Source organism: Triticum urartu, chromosome 3A, assembly GCF_056163025.1.
Source record: "Triticum urartu cultivar PI428250 chromosome 3A, HENAU_Tu73, whole genome shotgun sequence".
In the NCBI taxonomy this organism is placed as follows: domain Eukaryota; kingdom Viridiplantae; phylum Streptophyta; class Magnoliopsida; order Poales; family Poaceae; genus Triticum; species Triticum urartu.
The window spans coordinates 358,636,946-358,661,953 of record NC_141875.1 but is presented as its reverse complement, the minus strand read 5'-3'; positions in this window follow the sequence as shown (position 1 = coordinate 358,661,953).

Here is a 25,008-nt window from a genome sequence, read left to right as displayed (position 1 = left end):
CCTCGAGATGATCTAGGGCGGGGGATAAGAACCACTCGTCGAACTTGGGTTGGACCTTGCAGTTGGTACTGAACATGCGGATGTCAAGGCGTCTGGCTGGCCCAGGGTGCGATGAAAGGATCTTTGAGACTGCGGCCATGCGTTTGCAATCCCCGTCGCAGAGGCAGCTGTCGACGGTGAGGTTGAGGGGGATGCAGCGCCAGAGGGGGCGCCACCGCCGGGAGAGCAAGGCCGTCTGCACGGCAGATTTTGTGGGGAGGAGGCCGATGATGACGAGCATCATGTCGTCGGGGAGGCTGCTGATGAAGTCCAGGCTCGCCGGATGCGGTTTTGGCTCGAGCCGCCTCCGCTTGTTGGCTACCTCGCCGTCCATCTCAACTGGCGTTGATGCCGGTGTACACGTGTGCTGGTGTGTGTTGTGTGCTGGGTGTGCGTGAGTGCGTCCTTCTGTGCATCCCGCCGCGTAGTGGTGAATTGTGCGCGAGTGCGTCCTTCGCGCGCAAGAAGTTTGTCCTCGATGCGCCCTCAATTTACTAGCGTGCGGGGTGCTACCCCGAGTGGTTTCAACTTGGTTTACTTCACCGCGTGTCAGATGGGCCTCTAGTTTACTTATTTTCACCCACTGCCACATGGGCCAGCACACGAAGATACAGAACACGAGCTGACAAGGCAGCATGTGGATTGGTTGACCGGTCAACTAAACAATATATGGAGCTATACGCTGACACAGTGAGCGTATAATCCATCGGTATAGAGAGTTCGAGTGAGAGGGGAGCCCCGTGAGAGATAGCAGAGAGAGAAAAAGAGCTACTCCCTCCGTTCGATAATGCAGTTCCAACATTTTTTAAGTCAAGCTGTTGAAACTTTGACCAAGTTTATAAAGAAATTACTTATATCTACAATACCAAAGATAAATGATAGTATGAAGTAAGTACATGTTGTGATGAATCTAATGATCGTTCCAGATGTAAATGTTTTTCTCCACATATACCTGGTCAAACTTTTCTGAGGTTTGACTTTTCAAAATATCCATATGCCCATATGCTTATGGACGTGACAGAGTCCCTAACTAGAGAGAGAGAGAGTGAGTGAGTGAAAAAGTGTGTGTGCGTGTGTGAAAGAGACATGGACAACACACGATAAAAGTAGAGAAAAAGCATGTGTGTCTTATGCAAACATATCACACATGCATCTTCAACAACGGAGGCAAGGTGAGGAGATAGTGTGTGGTTGTTTAGAACCGAGAGAGCAAGACCCCTAGCACGTGGCCAAGAGGGGTCTGACAAACAAGGGAGAGAGGTCGAGAGAGACGTATGGAGAAAATGCAGACATGGGGAGGAGAGAGTGTATGTTTGTCATATAGAGATCCCCTGGAGATCGTGATGGGACTACATGGGTGGGAGATCGAGTGACAAGGTGTGTGCGTGATAGAAGATGCCCCGAGAGATATCGAGATAGACGTATGGATGGAAAGAGACAATACGTGTGTTCCTGATGGCTAGTAAGAGATAATCATACTTAGGAGGGGGGGAGTGCTTGCGCCTATGATGGAGTGAGGGATTATGGTACTTAGGGGGTGCGTGTCACATGGAGAGAGAACAAGGGCGGGGAGTGTTGGATGGGTCTATATGTATAGCGCGAACGAGACATGTGTATGTGTGAACCAGGGAGATATAAGGCCAGTTTGGCTTGCGTCCTAAGCATCTTTTTCCTGGCCTGGGGTTGTGGCTAGATTTCATGCACGGTTGTTTGGTGGCTACCCTGTGAAAAAGAAAGCCCACCTGGCCTGGGTTCCCTTGCACTTTAATTAGCCTGGCTGAACTCCAGACACTGCAAGTAGCCTGGCCCTGGCGACCGATTTCGAATGCCTGGCTGTTCCTGGTCGTGTGGCCACGAGGCTAACAGCAACATGGATGGATATTAGCTTTAAATAATTGATGCATGGATTGATTGATGGGACGTTGATGCTTTGCCTGGCCCAGGCATGAACCAAACGCTTCAGCACCACACAAGCCTGGCCAGGCAGAAATATTTTACATCTCACGTCCACACCAGGCAGTACCGGCCATCAAGGCATGAGGGTCAGGTCACGAACCAAACTGACCAATAAAGTTTGAGAGAGATTGAGGATCCCCGATAAGGCTGAGTGGTGCGTCAGATAGATGAGAGGGGGAAAGAGATATTCCATCTGCTTGATAATGCAGTGCATGTAAATTTTTTAGAAGTCAAACTTTGGAAACTTTGATCAGGTTTACACAAATGTTATTTATATCTACAATACCAAAGATACATCATACAAAACTACATCTCATGGTGAATCTAATGGTATAAGTTTGCCGTACTAGATGTAATTCTTTTTCTCCACGTACATGGTCAAACTTTGTGATGTTTGACTTTTCAATAAATCTATATGCTATGGACCGAGGAGAGTGCCTCAGTCGAGACAGATCAAGTGTGTGTGAAGGAGAATGAGTAAGTGTGCAAAAAGAGTATGTGTGTGAAAGAGAAAGTGACAACAAACGATAAATTAGAGAGAGTGTGTGTTTTTTCAAACATATCACGCATGCATCTCTGAGCTGGAAAAGCGAGGCGAGGAGATACACGAAGATAGCTAGTGTGTGATTATTTGCAATGGAGAGAGACACCCCTGTAGCACGTGTCCAATAGAGGTCTGGCCAACAAGGAACAAAGGTCGAGAGGGACACATGGATGGCATGGACGCATGGGGAGGGAGAGAGGGTGTGTTTGTGATAGAGAGATCCCGTCGAGATCCTGAGGGGACTATATGAGTGGGAGATCGAGGGAGTGCATGCGCGATAGAAAGATGCCCCGAGAGAAATCGAGATAGACCATGCACATGTTTGTGATGGAGACTAAGATTAGCTAGTCATATACATATAGGGGGGGCTGCGTGTGCCTACAATTGAGTGAGATACCATCATACTTGGCTAGCTGGGCATGAGATTGTGTGTGTGCGCATGTGAGATGGAGAGAGAACGAGGGGGAGAGATAGAGTTTTAGATGGGCCTATCGAGTGCGAGTGAGATATGCATGTGTATGTGTATGTGTGACCCAGGTGGATGGAGAGTTTGAGAGAGGGGGGAGAGCTCCGAGACAACATAGTGGTGCGTGAGAGAGTTACGGGCAAAGAGCCAAGGAATTTGTGTGCGTACGATGAGTGCACCCAAGATATCTAGCTTGGACTAGCTAGAGTATCATACATAGTGTGCGAGAGAGACCTATAGATGGTGTATATATGCATGCGAACTGGAAAGACCCCCCCCCCCCACACACACACACAGAGAGAGAGAGAGATGGAGAGAAAGGGAGAGGGACTAACAAGGTTTTTGTGTCGGATGCGTGTGACAGAATTGAAGATTGTCGGCGCGCACGCGTGCGCGCGCGCGCGCGAGAGAGAGAGAGAGAGAGAGAGAGAGAGAGAACAGGAGTCCGGGAGAGGGGGAGATCGCGTTTTATGCATCAAAGACTGATATAAACCATGTTTCGATATAAACTTGCATTCAAATATTTAAATTGAGAACATGTTGTCTGCAATCCACACATGAACGGATATATGCGTATATCAAACAAGTTCGTTAATTTGACTTTCAACATGTTCATGGAGTACTATAATACTGTACAACATGCTACTCGATTGAGGTGTTCAATTTTGGATTTAGTTCACTATTTTGACCTACTGAGCGAGCTATTTCATTGAATCGAGATATTTCATTTTAGGTTTGATTCGCGTTTTTGAGTGGGTCAACTATTTTTCATATAGTAAATCACTAGCAACGAGCATGTAAAAACACATTACTCCTGAGCATCACCTCTCCATCTAAAAAAGAAGTGGCAAGCTAATATTTCAAAATTTGATCTGAATCGACTTGGTAAGGTAGACGTGGATGCTCGTTCTCCCAAAATTTGAATGAACCGTTAAACATCCTCTCTGCTCGGTGGAATTCACACGAGCAAATAAATGGGAGACGCGAAATTACCGTCCTATGTGGGACACACATCAATTGGCCCGTTGTACATCGAGGGTAGGTTCGTAACTACATCCAAGCGCGCCTTCTCCTCGGCCGAAATGACATGTGCCGAATAATTCATAAACCATGGTCGGCAAAACACGCTCTCCTCGCCCGAAATAGCTCGTGCCCACTATTTCAAAACACGCTCTCCTCGCCCGAAATCGCTCGCGCCCACTATAGTTCAAAACACGCCCTCCTCGCCCGAAATCGCTCCCGCCCTCTATTTGGGGAGAAACAAAGTTACTCTACTATCCCCGAGCCTCAATACACAGACCCAAGCCGAGAAGCCTATAGGCAAGGGTAGAACTGTAACTCCCCCTCACATTTCAGACAAATGCGTCCGTAAGACATGGTTCCACTCCCCTCCCAATCCCCTTCCCCTCGCCCCCCCATTCATACCTCGTGGGCGCCAAAACACCTTCTCCCTGGGAAGCTCCCTTCTCCCAAGCCGCGAAACCTCAGCCCCACCTCCATGGCGCCCCCCACCGCACCAATTTCACAGCCGCCCTCCTCCCTAATGCCGGAGACGCTGTCCATTTGCCGTTGTGCACTGGGCCGTGTGCCTCTTACTCTGTGCTGCTGGTGCTGCCTCGACGACGGCCGCGTGAACCGTACCGGAGCCGATTCACCCCCGCCATTGTTCATGGCACCGGAGCGGCTCCATCTTCGGATCCATCCAGAGTCCTGGCGCTGCTTCCGCGTAGCCGTAGACCGTCGCGACATCGCTCTTTCACTGCTGCTGGTCGCCACCGCAACCACGCCGGCCTCACCGACTCGGCAGCTGGACCTGCCTACTTCACCATGCCGCCAGATAGGTTGCACCCTCATCTCAAATCACTTTATTTAGGTGTCAGTTGTCTGAATTTTTATTCTAGGCCAATCGATTCCCAATGGGAAGCAGCACCCCTCGAGGTGGCGGAGCTCCTAGGCTGCCGGTTGGCTGGTGTCTAACATAAGGGTGCGGGGCCGCAAGTTCGCTACGAAAGCAGCGCTTAGATGGCTATCTTTTAGAGTTGCGTGGGTTGAAGGTACTGCCACCGCCGGATCTGGATGACGGGGAGTCTTTGTGGACTGGCCTGGGGGCGGCGCAACCACGGCAGTGCGGTGGGGCGAGGAGCGGGGTTTTGGCCGGGGCCACGGACGGCGAAGGCAGGCTGCTCTGTCGTTGGTCGCTGGCTCTTCGGGGAAGATTCAGAACAGTGTCAGCCGGGAGGCACAAGACGGCCAGCCATCCGGCGTAGATCGGACAGTACCAAAATAAAATAAAATCATGTGACCCCAATTTAGTCTTCAGTCAACAGACGTGTGACCACTCTCGTACCTTGCTATTGATCTCTTAGTGTATTTCTTCATATCAAAGAGATATGTCGTTCTTAACATTATGCGTTATCTGCATCTTCAGACACACCGTCTTCCGACTAACCGCAGCTGCTCCAACAAGGGAAGCATACACCAGAAGGGAGCTATAGTCCCCACTCAACAGTTCCCTGCATTGAATGCGCGTGCCCGACATGGACAGCCACAACAACTGCATGGCCATCGACAAGTCAGCACATGATGCTCACTCCTATGGATGGCATCCAGATAGGTTGTACCCTCATCTTACTTGTGTGCAACATTTATGGCTTTGTTATTCATCTAAGCATGGAAAATAGATCATCACATTTCACTGTATATTCATGCTGATCTCTTACGGGTCTTGTTCAGGAGTTAACATTGTTCCATAGTTCAGCTAAGATACTTGTTCTTTAGGTAACGCTATTCCATAGTTATCATCCATCAGCCAATGCTATCCCACAGGCTGGTGATTATAGTATTATACCACTTCTAGTATTACCTATGTTGTTCTTTAATACTTCTGTGTGCCATCTAGTTAATCTCGAGTACAAATGATACATATTCTGTAGCTTTCATCTATGTTCTCCCTTTAGTTTATGAGATATGTTGTTGCTAGTTAACCCCAGTCCTACTATTTATGTCGTCTCCTAAAGGCACTCATTACATAAATCTAACTACTAGTTGTCTTCCATGCATGTCAGATATAATTGCACACACTGATATATCCACAAGAACCTCACGGAGCAATGTAAAGGCCAATAAACTTGATGTCAATGATACCCAATATGATGGAACATGTAAATGCAGTTCTTCAGAAGACTTGCAAAAAGATGATGAATCCTCTTAACCCCACAAGGTCCTTGCTCTAACTTGGCTTGTGATATGGGTACAACATGCATATAATGTCCTGGAGTGTATCTACTCTGTTGTAATGCCATGTGCTTAGCATGCTGATCATGCATGTAAATATCTCATGCCTTCCTATTTTTCAGTACCTATTCCATTCATGATAACATGTTTTCAAATTCAAGTACTGTCATTCTACTCTATCGCAATGCCATCTGCTTAATTTGGACATCATGCTTCTGAATATCTTATGCATTGTTATTCATCAGTATGTACTTCATCTGTCTACCATACCATGTTTTTTTACATTGAAGTGTTGTTCTAGTGCTCTGTTGCAATGCCATCTTATTTTCCCAATCATACACGTGTATGTTGCCTTAGTTATTTCTATACGTATTCCGCTAGCATACAGTTTTACATTCAACTAGTGTTTTTTTGCCGTGTTGTCCTGTCGTATCCCTAGCTCTTACACCATACTCCCTCCGTCCGGATTACATGTTGCTGAAATGGATAAAAAAAGGATGTATCTAGAACTTAAATACGCCTAGACCCATCCATTTTTTTTCGGATGGAGGGAATACATGTCAATATGTCATGCCTTTATATTCTTCAGTACCTATTCCATCTCTCTGCTGTCACATGTTTTATAATTAAAGCACCATTCTTCTATACAAGGCATGCAAGGGGAAGACGACTATGTTAGAATATGAAGGGTTACAAACAAGGCCTTTGCAAAAGATCCAAATGCCAGGAGATAATAAACCAACTCCGGTTTTTATAGATACTGCTCCAGCACAGAGGAACCCAACTCCTACTGATAATAAGTAGATTCCAGTGGCCAAAGAACTAGTCCGCTCCAGTCCAGCAAAAATATGTCAACTCAATTCTAAGAAGCGTGTGCGTATCCTTGCATCATGAAATTTTATAGCATGCTGATCATATTTTCTACATGTTTCTTACCCATCTCTCTTTTAGAAAATAAGCTTAACAAATAGAAGAATTTCTGCAATGGTATCGTTTATGAGGAAAAATTCTTGCAGGAATTCTATGTGCTCCAATGTAGATGTAAGTACCTGTTGTATATCGCTATATTTTTACATCACATGTATTTTGTTAATCGGCGTGAATCCAACCTTTATCTAATCGAAATTTAGTTGTAGCAAAATGTATGATTAAAGGCCACAATGTTGATTTTTGCAAGGAAAACGGCCTGGTAGTTTTGCATCCTGAGCTGCATGAGTGTACTATCTCATATAAGTGGGTTTGAATACTTTGGTTCTGTAGTGGGTTTTTCAGTGTTTTTTTACTGTGTTGTCCTGTCGTATCCCTAGCTCTTACATCATACTCCCTCCGTCCGAATTAAATGTCACAGAAATGCATAAAACTGGATGTATCTAGAACTAAAATACGCCTAGACCCATAAATTTATTTCTGGATGGAGGGAATACATGTCAATATGTCATGCCTTTCTATTCTTCAGTACCTATTCCATCTCTGCTGTAGCATGTTTTATAACTGGATCACCATTCTTCTATATAAGGCATGCAAGGGGAAGACGGCTATGTTAGAATCTGAAGGGTTACAAACCAGGTCTTTGCAAAAGATCCAAACGCCAGGAGATAATAAACCAACTCCATTTTTCATAGATACTGCTCCAGCACAGAGAAACCCAACTCCCACTGATAATAAGTAGGTTCCAGTGGCCAAAGAACTAGTCCGCTCCAGTCCAGCAAAAGAATGTCAACTCCATTCTAAGAAGCGTGTGCGTATCCTCGCATCATGAAATTTTATAGCATTCTGATCATATTTTCTACATGTTTCTTACCCATCTCTCTTTTAGAAAATAAGGTTAAACGATACAAGACTTCCTCCATTGGGATCGTATTCGAGGAAACTATCTTGCGGGAATTCTCTGTGCTCCAATGCTGATGTAAGTACCTGTTGTATATCACTATATTTTTACATCAGCATGTATGTTGTTAATCAGCGTGAATCTAACATTTATCTGATCTAAAATTAGTTGTAGCAAAATGTTAAAGGCACCAATGTTGATTTTTGTAAGGAAAACTTCCTGGTAGTTTTGCATACTGAGCTGCATGAATGTACTATCTCATATCACGCACATTACTGAATTGTAGTGCTTCTCTGGTTGCCCATTCATTCATTGTGTCAATGTTGCTTTCGTATTACCTTACCTGGTTGACGATAGCTGTGCCATATTGTGTTAATTTGGTGTAGGCTTGTTGCCCAAACGTTCGTTGTGTCAATGTTGCTTTCCTATTATCTGACTTGGCCAATGATAGCAATGCTAGTATGTTAATTTTGTGTAGGCTTCTGAAGATAAGAAGAAAAACTCTGAAAATAGCAAGGCAACCCCATTGTTTCTTTCCAGTAAATCTAGGCCAGGTAATATGGCAATAACTCATGATTAATCTGTTTGGTTCCCGTCCTAATTTATGTTATGATGAAGTGGTCGAGACACTCTCCACTATCAATAATACAAGCCTGCCAAAATCGCCATCTAAATCTGTTCAGTATCCTCTATCTCGAATGCAACGAAATAAATGTATGTTTGTGAACCAATTAATGTCTGAAGCAATGATGGAAATGGTGGAAGAATCAGAGGTGCAGAGTCGTGTGACACAACAACTGATCAATGTTTTCAGAGACAGTGTAGCAAAGCAGCAAGAACTTGCCCACATGCTTATGGGCGTCATCTGTGCTGAGGTTGCAGATTGTGACGTTGTAGATGGTTAGGTTCTGCTCATTTATTTTCACTGGAATCAATCTTTGATTGCCTAGTGGATGTAATTTCCTGTAATATATGCTGGATGTGCAACGTTATTCCCTGTATGCCGTACCTTTGCTTGATCGGTTTTGGTCCTGTGCATAATTGCTCGTCGTAATGGGCTCAAATTATCTAATTTGGCCTAAAGACATGAACGAACTTTAGTGGGCCCATTAATTTAATGGGTCATTACTAGGCCGAAAGTTAATGGTCGGCCCTCTTACCTCCCGGGTCGTTAACAGGCCGACATCGAAGCGGGCAACAGGTGACCCCAATTTATTTCACGGGTCGTTAACAGGCCGTTACTAAGTTTGGGCTACATATGGCCCAACTATACTATAGGCCTTTAGCAGGCCGAAAGAGACAGAGGGCTTGTACTGGACCATGAAGAGCATGGGTCGCTAAGAGGCCGAAAGTTAGGTCGTATTGTAAACGGCCCAATTGTGTTGTGGGCCTTTAGCAGGCCGAAAGAGAAACCGGGCTGGTATTGGACCATGAAGGGCATGGGCCATTAAAAGGCCAAAACTAAGGTCCGACTACAAATGGCCCAACTCATTTATGGTCCGTTAACAAGCCGAAAGGCACACAGGGCCGGGAATTGGCCCAACACTTAAATGGGGCACTAAAAGGCCAAAACTCAGGTCCGACTACAAATGGCCCAACTGATTTATGGGCCGTCAACAGGCTGAAAGTGACACCGGGCCAGAAATTGGCCCAACACTTAAATGGGCCGCTAAAAGGCCGAAACTCAGGTCCGACTACAAATGGCCCATCAGATTTATGGGCCGTCAATAGGCTGAAAGACACACCGGGTCAGAAATTAGCCCAACATTTAAATGGGTCGCTAAAAGGCCGAAAGATGTACATCCTGAAAATTGGCCCATCCATTAAATGGGCCGTTAACAGGCCGAAATCTCATTGGGCCGATATTGAGCCCAAATATATAGCGGGCTGTTAACGGGCTCGAACTGACGATGGGCTGCAATGGTGTCAAATCTTTAACGGGCCGTTGACGGGCTGAATTGGCACATCTCGTATGGGCCGTGGGCTTAAATGGACCTGACACAAGTAGGCCTTATATGGGCCGGCCTGCTAATTTTTATTGGGCCGGCCTTTTTCATCGGAATGGGCCACTGTTGGATCGTGCCATGTGTCGACCTATCATAGGCGCCTCCTGTCCAATGAGTGGATGACATCTGTCCCAACAGTGAGGCAACACATGTTTCCTTCGGCCAATCAGAATTTTACATGTGGAAATTTCCCATTGGTCAGGGTTGTTAACGGGTTATCTGATCCAAAATCTGACCCGATAGCTTAACGGCGTTCCGTTATGGTGGATGCCACGTGTCGGTCACCCTTGACGAAAGCACTTCTGTGACGCGTGATTTATCGTCATGGAAGTGGACACTTCCATGATGATAATTTTGGTAATGTCATGGAACACTTCTACGACAGCACAGGTATGACTATCTTGATTCTGTCATAAAATCGTCATGGATGTACATGCATGACAAAAAACACGACCTGCTGTGACAAACACGTATCATCACGAAAGTGTATTTTTTGTAGTGTTGTGAGCGTTTGAGCTTTCTGGATGCTTATTTTGGTTATCATCAGATCAACATGGCGGTTAAGGACCAGGAGAAGACAACTTTTATAACTCCCTTTGGGGCCTTCTGCTATGGGTCTATGCCTTTTGGGCTCAAGAGTGCCCAGGCGACTTATCAACGCTGTGTGCAGAATTGTCTTCATGCCCAGATTGGGCGCAATGTTCATTCTTATGTGGATGATATAGTTGTAAAGTCCAGGAAGGAGGAAACGTTGATAGCTTATTTGAAGGAAACTTTCGATAATCTCCAAGTTTATAAGATGATGCTTAATCCGGCCAAGTGTGCCTTTGGTGTACCGGCATGCCAGCTCTTGGGTTTTCTGGTGCCTAACAGGGGTATTGAAGCTAACCCGGAAAAGATCAAAGCAATTACTTCTCTGGCTAAACCGGTGTGCATCAATGATGTTCAACGTCTGGCGGGTCGTATTGCAGTGTTGAGCCAGTTTATCAGCCGGTTGGGGGAGAAAGCTATCCCTCTATACCAGATGATGAAAAAGACAGATAATTTTGTCTGGAGTGATGCAGCTAATGCGGCGTTTGAGGACTTGAAAAAGCAGTTAGCTGAGCCTCCCGTCCTTGCTACTCCTATTGATAAAGAGCCATTGCTGTTATATGTGGCTACTAATGCCCGGGCTGTCAGTGTGGCTATTGTGGTACAGCGGAAGGAGGCAGGCAAGGAATATCCGGTTCAATGGTTGGTTTATTATATTAGTGAGGTGCTCATTGAGTCCAAGCAGAGATACCCACATTGGCAGAAGCTGGTGTATGGAGTTTTTATGGCAAGCCGGAAGCTTAAACAGTATTTGCAGGGTCACCCCATCACTGTGGTCAACTCTGCCCCTTTGGGGGATATAATCCAAAACAGGGAGGCAACTGGCCGGGTTGCCAAGTGGGCCATTGAGCTTGGACCTCACGGGTTAAAATATATGCCTCGAATGGCAATCAAGTCCCAGGCACTTGTGGATTTCATCAATGACTAGACAGAATTGCATACATCGGAGGAAAAGCCGGATAACACATATTGGACTCTTCACTTTGATGGGTCCAAGCAATTGGAGGGCTCGGGGGATGGAGTTGTGCTAGCTTCCCCTTGAGGTGATAAGTTTTGTTATGTCTTCCGTTTAATGTTTCCTTGCACTAACAATGCAGCTGAATATGAGGCTTTACTCCACAGTCTTCGAGTGGCTAAGGAAATGAACTTAAGCCGGGTTAGGTGCTTTGGTGACTCAGATTTGGTAGCTCAACAAGTATCAGGTACTTGGGACTCTAAAGATCCACTCATGGCGGCTTATCGACGGGAAGTGGATGTCATCGCTGGTCACTTCAAGGGTTACCAGATTGAGCATGTGGACCGGAGGAAGAATGAAGCGGCAGACACTTGTAAGCCGGCTAGGTTCTCAACGTAAACCGGTGCCGCCCAACGTTTTTCTTGATGTCCTTCATAACCCGTCGGTCAAGTTACACACATAGGAGGATTTGGCCATTCCTGACCCAGAGGCTCAATTGGTGGCGGCTCTTCATGTTATCCCGGATTGGATGGTTCCCTATTTGGCGTATATGACCCGGGGCGAGTTACCTGAGGATGAGGTTTTGGCCAGACAGGTAATCCGGTGGTCCAAGTCAATGACTATTGTCAACGGAGAGTTGCATCATTGCAGTGTTACAGGGGCGTTTCAGCGTTGTGTGTCTCTGGAAGAAGGCTGTGAGATCCTCCGTGAGATCCATGAAGGGGACTGTGGTCATCATGCTGGTTCAAAATCTCTGGTAGCCAAAGCTTTTCGTCACGGTTTTTTATTGGCTGACGGCTCATGCTGATGCTGAAGACTTGGTCAGAAGGTGTGATGGTTGTCAGAAATTTGCACGTTGAGCTCATGTTCCAGCTCAAGAATTAAGGATGATTCCAATTACTTGGCCATTTGCAGTCTGGGGACTTGATATGGTGGGGCCCTTTAAGAGATCCAAGGATAAGAAGACCCACCTCTTGGTGGCAGTTGACAAATTTACTAAATGGGTAGAGTCCGAGCCAGTGAGCAAATGTGATGCAGCGACGGCGGTTCAATTCATGAAGAAGGTGATCTTCCGCTTTGGCTTTCCACATAGCATTATAACTGACAATGGCACTAACCTTTCCAAGGGAGCTATGGAAGAGTTTTGTCAACGTGAGCATATCCGGCTTGACATATCATTAGTAGCTCACCCCCAGTCTAATTGTAACATCCCAAATTTGCAATTTGGAATGTTATACACTAGATCATCACGCATAGCATATTTTCTTGCATTTTGGTCGACCCTAGAAATTTCACGCAACTCAAGGACCCACGGAGAGAGTTGGAGATTTCGTTATTTTCATATTTGAGAGTTTTCTCAAATTTTGAAAAGAGGATCATTTGATTTATTTATTTCATCTTCAATTATTTTTCCAATATCAAAAATATAAGAGAGGGAATGATATGACTTTCCCAAAATTTAGGAAAAATGAAGATCTAATGAATAAATCAAATTTTGGTTTTCGGTGTTTGTTTGCTTTTTATTTGGATAGGGAAAAATGCGCGTTTTCAAAAAAATTGCATTCTAGGTCCGGAGTAAAGTTCATTTTGTTCGACTCACTTTTAGGAGTCGGGGAAAAATTACTTTAGTAATTTTGGAGTTCGTTTAGTTTAGTTTTCTTTTGTTTTTCTGCGCGCGAATACAGTCAAAAAAGGGAGCAAGGCCAGCCGGGCCAAAGGCCCAGCCAGCCGGCCGCCTCCCCAGCCAGCGCGCGCGCCAGGCACAGTGCCAGGCCGCCGCCTCCCTCGCTCTAGGCCGAGTCCCAGAGGGACTCTAGGCCGGTTAGCCCCCCTTTCCTTGTTTTGTTTTCCCTCTTTTGCTTGCCCCCTACCCCAAGTAATCCCCCCACCTATATAAATACACCCCCAACCCCCCCCCCTCTCCTCACATCAATCCCAAGCCCCTCTCCTCCTTAGCCGCGCCCCACCCCGCGCCCCTCACCCACCGCCGCCGCCCTATAGCCGCCGTTCGCCGGAGCCTCGCCGAGGTTGTCCCGCGCCGCGTCTCTTTTTCTCCCCTCGGTTCAGTTTTTCTTCTAAACCGTTCCGGTTCTTTCTTAATCGTTCCGGTTTTCTTTCGTTCTTTGTTTCGGTTTTCTTTTCCGAAAACCCTAGATCGGTTTTCGTTCTTCTTTCGGACCGTTCGCCTCAACGAACGTGATCACCGATTTTTCTCGGTTAACGACGCCCGTTCGTTTAATTGTTCTTCTTTTTCTTTTCGTCGGATTTATTCCGCGATCGTGATCTCAGATCCGATCTTCGTTCTAGTCTTTCTTCTCGCTCGTTTATCAGAATCAGGTGATTCAAGCGCCTGGAGTTTCGTTTTGAAACCGCCGTTCCGACTAATCAACTTGAACAAGCCTTTGCTACAGTAAAATTTGACCTAGTTTCAACTTGCTAGAACCGAGTTGTTTTCTTCCGCCGTTTGTTTTCCGTTTCTTTGTTCGGTTCGTTCTTTCTTTGCAACCGGAGTTCTTAAGTTGAACTTCTGGTTCGTTCTCTTGTTCGAGTTTTACCTGTGCATTAGATGAGTACTTATTGTATGCTTGTTGTTTGTCTGCGATAGATTACCGGGATTGCGTCGCCTGTTACTTCGAAACCCTAGGTCTCGCGGATCATCAACAAGGCAAGTAACACTTTGATCATACCTTTTCTACAACCCATGTTTTATTGCATTAGATCAATCCTCTCACATTGCATGATTAGGATCTAATTAAATTGTGGGATGGGAAGTAGATGAGGTAGTACCTATTACCTGTATTATTATCAAACCTTTGGGAGTTACTTCTACGTTTGCTTATTATGCCATGCTATGCTAGTAGACGTGGATTGGGTGAGTGATATCCATGACAGATGTGAGATTGATAATTTTTAATGGTTTATCTAAGGTGGCCACTTAAACACACATCTGGGTGGATTGAGGCACCTGATGTCTATCAGGACTTGCCTGTTTTATTTTGGACCACCACCCAGGCTCAAAGGGATCATAAGATAATTCATGCTAGAAACTTCCGTGTGCAGCCACATGCTACTATGGGCTCTGGCATAGTTGACTAAGTTGTGCGAACTCTTACGGGGTGGACTAGCAGATGTAGGGGTTGTAGGTGGTACGGTCTACCCCACATGTAAGGTGCTAGCGCTTCTGAAAGACTATGTCTTGGTCATCCGATTCTCAAACACCATGTAGTGCGAGAAAACAAACGGAGGCGATCGAGTCATGTGGGGAAAAGTGTGCAAACCTCTGCAGAGTGTATAAACTAATCATGATTAGCCGTGTCCCCGGTTATGGACAACTTGAGTATCTAGTACTTGAATATCATGTGAATCTCATCATGTTACTTCTAATTAATGTTGTTGGGTTTTAATTACTTAATTGGGATCGGAATGCTGTCAACCATTCTCGATGTTTAACAGCCACCATGATAGTTAAATAAATTTATTCCTTTGCAGTAGGGAAAACTGGCTTTACGCAAAACTGTAACCATAGAGCTTTCCACCAGCCATGTATGCATGTAATATAGCTGTTTCATTCCATTACTCTCTATGTGTTACATTGCCAGCATATTCCATGTGCTGACCCGTTTTCGGGCTGCAACTTCTCATGTTGCAGACTTTTCAGACGGCGAGTAAGGTGCTTTTAGGTCGTGGTTCTATACTCAGTGATGCCGTTGGAGTTGATGGACCCATTTATCTTCCGAGTCTTCCGTTGTTATCGTTATTAGATGGCCTTAAGCCATATTTATTGTAATAAGTTCTCTTTGAGACAACGATGTAATAAGTGTGTGATTGCCACTCTGCTATAAATCCTTTGATGTACTGTGTGGTGTTAGCATTACTGATCCAGGGATGACATCGGAGCACAGTAGACTTGATCCATTCGGGTCGGGTCGCCACAGAGATGGTATTAGAGCACACGCTGACTGTAGGACACGACCACTAAGTTAAAGCCATAGAACACCATTCTCTTCTCATTTTCTAACTCCTCATCTTTTCTACTCTTTTAGGATGACGAACGCGAAGATTAAGTACGCCCAACCGGATGAAGGCACACCATTTGGATTTCACCTGAAGGAAGTCACCAAGTAACTGAACATCGGATTACCAAGCTTCACGGGAACCTTCAACGCCACTCTGCCTGAAGAGGAGCGCTGGAAGATTCAAGGTCACGTTCCGGGTAGGACATTCGCGCCAATCACGAAGCCCATAGATAGTGTTTTCAATGCACCAACCTGGAGTCTGAGAAGGAGCATGGCAGCTCATATCACCATAGGACGTATTGGAGAAGTTTATCAAGAAGACCTTAAGGACACTATCTACCAGATTTGCGGACGCCGAGATGAACAATGGGAGTTAGTCAGCACCAAGAAGGATAGATCCATTGCATCTTTCATCCAGGAGTTAAACCAGCACATTCGACGCCACGAGAACCAGATGTGCAATGATATGATAGAGTTGAAGAATGCAAAGGCAAGGATCATCGAGCTAGAAGGAGAACTGAAGTCTACACGCAAGGACTACATGGACGAGATCGTAGCTCTAGCAAGACACAATGGCGATCTTAAGAAGGAGATTGAAGAACTCAAGAGGAAGTTAGCATCCAAGGAGGAAGACGAGTACGTCGCATGTCCGGACAACTACATCATCATCGACGACACCGATTCGGATCCTAGTGAACCCGACTTTGAAGACAAAGCTGGAGCAGATATCATGGAGTCTTCCACCAGTTCAAATTTCTAGATGACCACCAGATAGTAGTGGTATTCCCCCATGTAAACACAATAGTTCGAGCACTTTTGCGATAGTTTTAGACCGATTGTAAGCCCTTGTTTGATTGAATGAAGTGATTTTGTGTGCATTTGCTCATGAGCATTGGGGTAGTGTTTTCCCTTTAGACCTCACTCTATTCTTAATTCTCGTCTTTTCTAAACCCTCAGATGCCTCCGAGACGTGACAATGGATTTCCACCGGAGCTCACTCAGTTGATCCAGCAGTAGAATCAATTGATGCAGATGTTAGTCCAGAACCAGCAGAACAACAACAACAACCCACCACCACCACCACCTATTGACCACTTAGCCCGTTTCCTTAGGCTGAACCCGCCGGTGTTTTCCAGTAGCACCGAGCCAATAGTAGCAGACGATTGGCTCCGCAAGATAGGAAGGGAGTTGACCACTGCAGGATGCACGGATGGTGAGAAAGTGAAGTTTGCCGCTCACCAGCTTGACGGACCCGCGGCAGCATGGTGGGAGAATTTCACAGCCACTTACCCAGTTGACACTGTCACATGGGATCAGTTTCAGCAAGCTTTCTGCACTGCCCATGTTTCAGCAGGAGCTATGGCCATGAAGAAGCGTGAGTTCCACAACTTACGCCAAGGAGGAAGGACAGTTGGCCAGTACGTTGACGATTTCAGCAAGTTAGCACGTTATGCCCCAGATGACATTGCTACGGATGCAGCTAAGCAGGAGAAGTTTATGGAAGGACTGAATGATGAACTAAGCATGAAGTTGATGGTAGCGAGTTTCAACAACTACCAGGAGTTGGTAGATCGTGCCATCATGATTGAAGGGAAGCAACAGCAGATTGAGAACCGTAAGAGGAAGTATGGACAGTGGAAGTATAACTCTGGAGCCCAGCAGAAGCCCCGTTTTGCCCCTAAACCGGGATTTCAGTTTCAGCACACCCATGGAGGAGGTAGCTCGCACAACCATAATGGCCACAAGAATGGTAATGGGAATGGAGGAAGCAACGGCCAGAACCGGACCACCCCATCGACCCCAACCAAGAGAGATCTGAGTCAAGTCACTTGTTTCAAGTGTTCCAAGACCGGACATTATGCCAATGAATGTCCCGAAGGCCAGAATGGAAATGGCAATGGAACCTCTGGGAAAAAGCCGAACCCTTTCAATAGGGGACAGGTGAACCACGTTAATGTGGAGGAGGTTGAAGATCAGCCTGATGCAGTAATCGGTAAGTTTCTGGTTAAGTCATTTATTGCACTCGTTCTTTTTGATACTGGTGCATCACATTCATACATATCAAGGGGATTTGTGGATAAATATAACCTGCCAACCCAAGCCCTTAGGTCACCCATGTTAGTAAGCTCACCAGGAACGGAGTTTATGGCTAGACGACGGTGTGATCGGTTACCATTAAGGATTGGTAACTATGTGTTTCTCTCAGACCTAATAGTATTGGAATCTCAAGGATTGGATGTGATATTAGGCATGGATTGGTTATCGAAGTATGAAGGGAACATTGAATGTGCTAGTAAGTCAATTTTGCTTACCACACCAGAAGGAAGAAGGATCAAGTATGTATCCCGGCATGTGCCAAACAGGACACAAGTAAACTGCCTAACAGGAGTTGTGCAAGAAGAAGTGCCAGTGGTAAAGGATTTTCCTGATGTATTTCCTGAGGAATTACCAGGCATGCCACCGGATAGAGACATTAAGTTTTTGATTGAGTTATTACCAGGTACAGGCCCAATATCGAAGCGACCATACCGGATGCCAGCAAAGGATTTGGTGGAAATTAAGAATCAGATTAAGGAGTTATTGGATAAAGGTTACATTCGCCCAAGTTCTTCACCTTGGGGATCACCCGTACTTCTAGTGGAAAAGAAGGATGGATCATTAAGGATGGTTGTAGATTATCAGGGATTGAATGAAGTAACCATCAAGAATAAGTACCCACTACCAATGATTAATGATCTGTTTGATCGGTTGCAAGGAGCTAAAGTGTTTTCCAAGATCGATTTGCGATCAGGGTACCATCAATTGAAGATTCGGGAGCAGGACATACCTAAGACAGCATTCACCATGAGATATGGACTGTATGAGTATACTGTTATGTCATTTGGATTGACTAACGCACCTGCCTATTTTATGAACCTGATGAACAAAGTGTTTATGGAGTTTCTTGATAAGTTCGTCATAGTGTTCATTGATGACATCCTAGTTTATTCAAAGAATGAGGAGGAGCATAAGGAACATTTGCGTTTGGTTTTGGAGAAACTAAGGGAACATCAGTTATACGCCAAATTCAGCAAATGTGAGTTTTGGTTGAAGGAAGTTGGATTCCTCGGACACGTTATATCCGGAGAAGGTATAGCAGTTGACCCCACAAAGGTTGAGACCGTAACCGAATGGGAAGCACCAACGACCGTTGGAGAGATCCGGAGTTTTCTTGGACTCGCAGGATACTACCGGAGGTTTATTGAGAATTTCTCAAAGATTGCGAAGCCTATGACGGAGTTTTTGAAGAAGGATACTAAGTTCAAATGGACTGAGGAGTGTGAGGCTAGTTTCCAGGAATTGAAGAAACGCTTGGTTACCTCACCAGTATTGATTTTGCCAGATCAGACCAAGGATTATGAGGTGTATTGCGACGCTTCACGTCGAGGACTTGGAGCAGTGCTTATGCAGGAAGGGAGAGTTGTTTCGTATGCTTCACGTCAACTAAAGCCTCATGAGTTGAATTATGCCACGCATGATTTGGAGTTAGCAGCCGTAGTGCATGCATTGAAAACGTGGAGACATTTCCTCATTGGAAATCATTGTGAGGTGTACACGGATCACAAGAGTTTGAAGTACATTTTCACGCAGAAGGAGTTAAACCTCAGACAAAGGAGATGGTTGGAGCTCATCAAGGATTATGACATAAGATTGCATTACCATCCCGGAAAAGCTAATGTAGTAGCTGACGCATTGAGCCGTAAGAGCCATGTCAACACCCTAGTGACGGGAGAAGTACCAAAGGAGTTAGCAGAAAACCTTCGTGAGCTATGTATGGAAATAGTTCCGAGAGGCTATGTAGCAGCATTGGAGATTCAGTCAACATTGATGGATAAGATCAGAGAAGCTCAGAAATCTGACAAGGAGATTGCTGCTATAAAAGAGAAATTGAGCGAAGGAAAAGCAAAGGGATTTCGTGAGGATGAGCACGATACCTTATGGTTTGAGGACCGTGTTTATGTGCCCAATGACCCGGAGATCAGGAAGTTGATTTTGCATGAGGCACATGATTCACCATATTCGATTCACCCAGGGAATACCAAGATGTATTTGGATTTGAAGGAAACATTCTGGTGGACCGGAATGAAGAAGGATATTGCAGCATATGTAGCAGTTTGTGACGTTTGTCAGAGAGTAAAGGAAGAGCATCAGAAGCCAGCAGGATTGTTACAACCATTGTCGATACCCGAATGGAAGTGGGATAAGATAGGCATGGATTTTATCACAGGACTACCCAGGACGAAAGCAGGCTATGACTCGATATGGGTAGTAGTTGATCGTTTGACAAAGGTAGCACATTTCATTCCAGTTAAGACCACTTACACCAGTGCTAAGTTGGCAAAGATCTACATGACTAGAATCATTTGTTTACATGGAGTTCCGAGGAGTATCGTATCAGATAGAGGAACTCAATTTACCTCAAAATTTTGGAATCAGTTGCATGAAACTTTAGGAACCAGACTAGAGTTCAGCACAGCTTTTCATCCGCAGACAGATGGACAGACCGAGAGAGTTAATCCGATTTTGGAAGATATGCTGAGAGCTTGTGCACTAGATTATGGATCTAGTTGGGATGATAACTTGCCGTATGCGGAGTTTTCTTATAACAACAGTTACCAAACCAGTTTGAAGATGGCACCTTTCGAAGCTTTATACGGAAGGAGGTGCAGGACACCGTTGTCATGGGACGAAGTTGGAGACCGTCAATTCTTTGGTCCAGATTTGATTAAGGAGTCTGAACGGAAGGTTAAGTTGATTCGCGATAGGCTCAAGGTAGCCCAGTCCAGGCAGAAGAGCTACGCAGATTCTAAATGCAAGGAGATAGTTTACGAAACCGGAGACAGGATTTATCTTCGAGTATCCCCACTTCGAGGAGTTAAGCGCTTTGGAGTTAAGGGAAAATTAGCACCGCGTTTCGTTGGACCGTATAAGATCTTGCAACGTATGGGAGAAGTCGCTTATAAGTTGGAATTACCAGAGGGACTGTCAGGAGTTCATGATGTATTCCATGTTTCTCAGTTGAAGAAATGCCACGCCGAGATGGCGGAGATACCGCTAATAGATACAGTGCCGCTTGAAGCGATTCAGTTGAAGGATGACTTAACATATGAGGAGAAGCCAGTCAAGATTCTCGATTATGCCAGCAGAGTTACCCGCAGCAAAGTTATCAAGTTTTGCAAAGTTCAGTGGAACCACCACTCAGAGGATGAAGCCACCTGGGAAAGAGAAGAAGATTTGCTCAAGGACCACCCTCACCTATTTTCTAGCCAACCCGAATCTCGAGGGCGAGATTCACCTTAAGGGGGGTAGGTTTGTAACATCCCAAATTTGCAATTTGGAATGTTATACACTAGATCATCATGCATAGCATATTTTCTCGCATTTTGGTCGACCCTAGAAATTTCAGGCAACTCAAGGACCCACGGAGAGAGTTGGAGATTTCGTTATTTTCATATTTGAGAGTTTTCTCAAATTTTGAAAAGAGGATCATTTGATTTATTTATTTCATCTTCAATTATTTTTCGAATATCAAAAATATAAGAGAGGGAATGATATGACTTTCCCAAAATTTAGGAAAAATGAAGATCTAATGAATAAATCAAATTTTGGTTTTCGGTGTTTGTTTGCTTTTTATTTGGATAGGGAAAAATGCGCGTTTTCAAAAAAATTGCATTCTAGGTCCGGAGTAAAGTTCATTTTGTTCGAATCATTTTTAGGAGTCGGGGAAAATTGACTTTAGTAATTTTGGAGTTTGTTTAGTTTAGTTTTCTTTTGTTTTTCTGCGCGTGAATCCAGTCAAAAAAAAAGGGACCAAGGCCAGCCGGGCCAAAGGCCCAGCCAGCCGGCCGCCTCCCCAGCCAGCGCGCGCGCCAGGCGCAGCGCCAGGCCGCCGCCTCCCTCGCTCTAGGCCGAGTCCCAGAGGGACTCTAGGCCGGTTAGCCCCCCCTTTCCTTGTTTTGTTTTCCCTCTTTTGCTTGCCCCCTACCCCAAGTAATCCCCCCCACCTATATAAATACACCCCAACCCCCCCCTCTCCTCACATCAATCCCAAGCCCCTCTCCTCCTTAGCCGCGCCCCACCCCGCGCCCCTCACCCGCAGCCGCCGCCCTATAGCTGCCACCGCCCTATAGCCGTCGTTCGCCGGAGCCTCGCCGAGGTTGTCCCGCGCCGCGTCTCTTTTTCTCCCCTCGGTTCAGTTTTTCTTCTAAACCGTTCCGGTTCTTTCTTAACCGTTCCGGTTTTCTTTCGTTCTTTGTTTCGGTTTTCTTTTCCGAAAACCCTAGATCAATTTTCGTTCTTCTTTCGGACCGTTCGCCTCAACGAACGTGATCACCGATTTTTCTCGGTTAACGATGCCCGTTCGTTTAATCGTTCTTCTTTTTCTTTTCGTCGGATTTATTCCGCGATCGTGATCTCAGATCCGATCTTCGTTCTAGTCTTTCTTCTCGCTCGTTTATCGGAATCAGGTGATTCAAGCGCCTGGAGTTTCGTTTCGAAACCGCCGTTCCGACTAATCAACTTGAACAAGCCTTTTCTACAGTAAAATTTGACCTAGTTTCAACTTGCTAGAACCGAGTTGTTTTCTTCCGCCGTTTGTTTTCCGTTTCTTTGTTCGGTTCGTTCTTTCTTTGCAACCGGAGTTCTTAAGTTGAACTTCTGGTTCGTTCTCTTGTTCGAGTTTTACCTATGCATTAGATGAGTACTTATTGTATGCTTGTTGTTTGTCTGCGATAGATTACCCGGATTGCGTCGCCTGTTACTTCGAAACCCTAGGTCTCGCGGATCATCAGCAAGGCAAGTAACACTTTGATCATACCTTTTCTACAACCCATGTTTTATTGCATTAGATCAATCCTCTCACATTGCATGATTAGGATCTAATTAAATTGTGGGATGGGAAGTAGATGAGGTAGTACCTATTACCTGTATTATTATCAAACCTTTGGGAGTTACTTCTACGTTTGCTTATTATGCCATGTTATGCTAGTAGACGTGGATTGGGTGAGTGATATCCATGATAGATGTGAGATTGATAATTTTTAATGGTTTATCTAAGGTGGCCACTTAAACACACATCTGGGTGGATTGAGGCACCTGATGTCTATCAGGACTTGCCTGTTTTATTTTGGACCGCCACCCAGGCTCAAAGGGATCATAAGATAATTCATGCTAGAAACTTCTGTGTGCAGCCACATGCTACTATGGGCTCTGGCATAGTTGACTAAGTTGTGCGAACTCTTACGGGGTGGACTAGCAGATGTAGGGGTTGTAGGTGGTACGGTCTACCCCACATGTAAGGTGCTAGCGCTTCTGAAAGACTATGTCTCGGTCATCCGATTCTCAAACACCATGTAGTGCGAGAAAACAAACGGAGGCGATCGAGTCATGTGGGGAAAAGTGCGCAAACCTCTGCAGAGTGTATAAACTAATCATGATTAGCCGTGTCCCCGGTTATGGACAACTTGAGTATCTAGTACTTGAATATCATGTGAATCTCATCATGTTACTTCTAATTAATGTTGTTGGGTTTTAATTACTTAATTGGGATCAGAATGCTGTCAACCATTCTCGATGTTTAACAACCACCATGATAGTTAAATAAATTTATTCCTTTGCAGTAGGGAAAAACTGGCTTTACGCAAAACTGTAACCATAGAGCTTTCCACCAGCCATATATGCATGTAGTATAGCTGTTTCATTCCATTACTCTCTATGTGTTACATTGCCAGCATATTCCATGTGCTGACCCGTTTTCGGGCTGCAACTTCTCATGTTGCAGACTTTTCAGACGACGAGTAAGGTGCTTTTAGGTCGTGGTTCTATACTCAGTGATGCCGTTGGAGTTGATGGACCCATTTATCTTCCAAGTCTTCCGTTGTTATCGTTATTAGATGGCCTTAAGCCATATTTATTGTAATAAGTTCTCTTTGAGACAACGATGTAATAAGTGTGTGATTGCCACTCTGCTATAAATCCTTCGATGTACTGTGTGGTGTCAGCATTACTGATCCAGGGATGACATCGGAGCACAGTAGACTTGATCCATTCGGGTCGGGTCGCCACACTAATGGTCAAGCTGAGAGAGCCAATCAAGAGATCTTAAGAGGTATCAAACCCCGGCTTATGGTTCCTTTGCAGAGGACGCCGGGTTGTTGGGTCGAGGAGTTACCTTCTGTGTTATGGAGCATCAATACCACCCCAACAGGTCTACGAGTTATACGCCCTTTTTCATGGTTTATGGAGCAGAGGCAGTTCTCCCTAGTGACATCCATCATGGCTCGCCCCATGTGGCGGCTTATGTTGAAGTTGACAATGAAAAATCACGTCAGGAAGCACTTGGCCTGTTAGATGATGAGCGTGACATTGCAGCGGCTCGTTCGGCGATTTACCAGCAAGACATGCGCTATAACCACAGCCGCCGGGTTAAAACCAGAACTTTTCAAGAAGGTGATCTGGTGCGCCGGCCCATCCCAGAATAGACTGATATGCACAAGTTATCCCCACCTTGGGAATGACCCTTTGTGGTCAGCAAGAATCTAAACAACGGGTCATATTACCTTATCGATGTTCGAGACCACAAGGACTCACGCACGTTGGAGGAGGAGACCCCGTCGGCCCTGGAATATTGCTCAGCTTAGGCCATATTACACGTGAGCCACAGGCTCTCCTTATGTACATATTTAGACAATGTATATATTATGATTGATATAATAAACCGACATCCTTGCTAAAGCGGGGCTTTTGTCATTCTCTTACATGAGTTTCTGGTTACTTTGGTAATCCGGCTATCAAGCCCATTGTCGGTGTCAAAACCGGCGGATCTCGGGTAGGGGGTCCCGAACTGTGCGTCTAGGATCGATGGTAACAGGAGGCAGGGGACACGATGTTTTACCCAGGTTCGGGCCCTCTTGATGGAGGTAAAACCCTACGTCCTGCTTGATTTATTCTTGATGATACGAGTAGTACAAGAGTTGATCTACCACGAGATCGTAGAGGCTAAAACCCTAGAAGCTAGCCTATGGTATGATTGTTGTATATGATCTATCGACTAGCCTGGCCTCAGTTTATATAATGCACCGGAGGCCTAGGATAACAAGAGTCCTAGCCGAATACGCCGGTGGGGAGGAGTCCTTGTCTTGATCGCCATGTCTTGTGGAATCTTCCTTGTATGCGGCAGCTGTCCGAACTGGCCCATGAGTATACGGCCATGGGGGTCCTCGGCCCAATCTAACAGATCGGGAGACGACGTGGTGAGTACCCCCTAGTCCAGGACACTGTCACCCATATTATAAGAGCACGGCTCTGTTACCTTGGTAATCCAGGTATCAAGCCC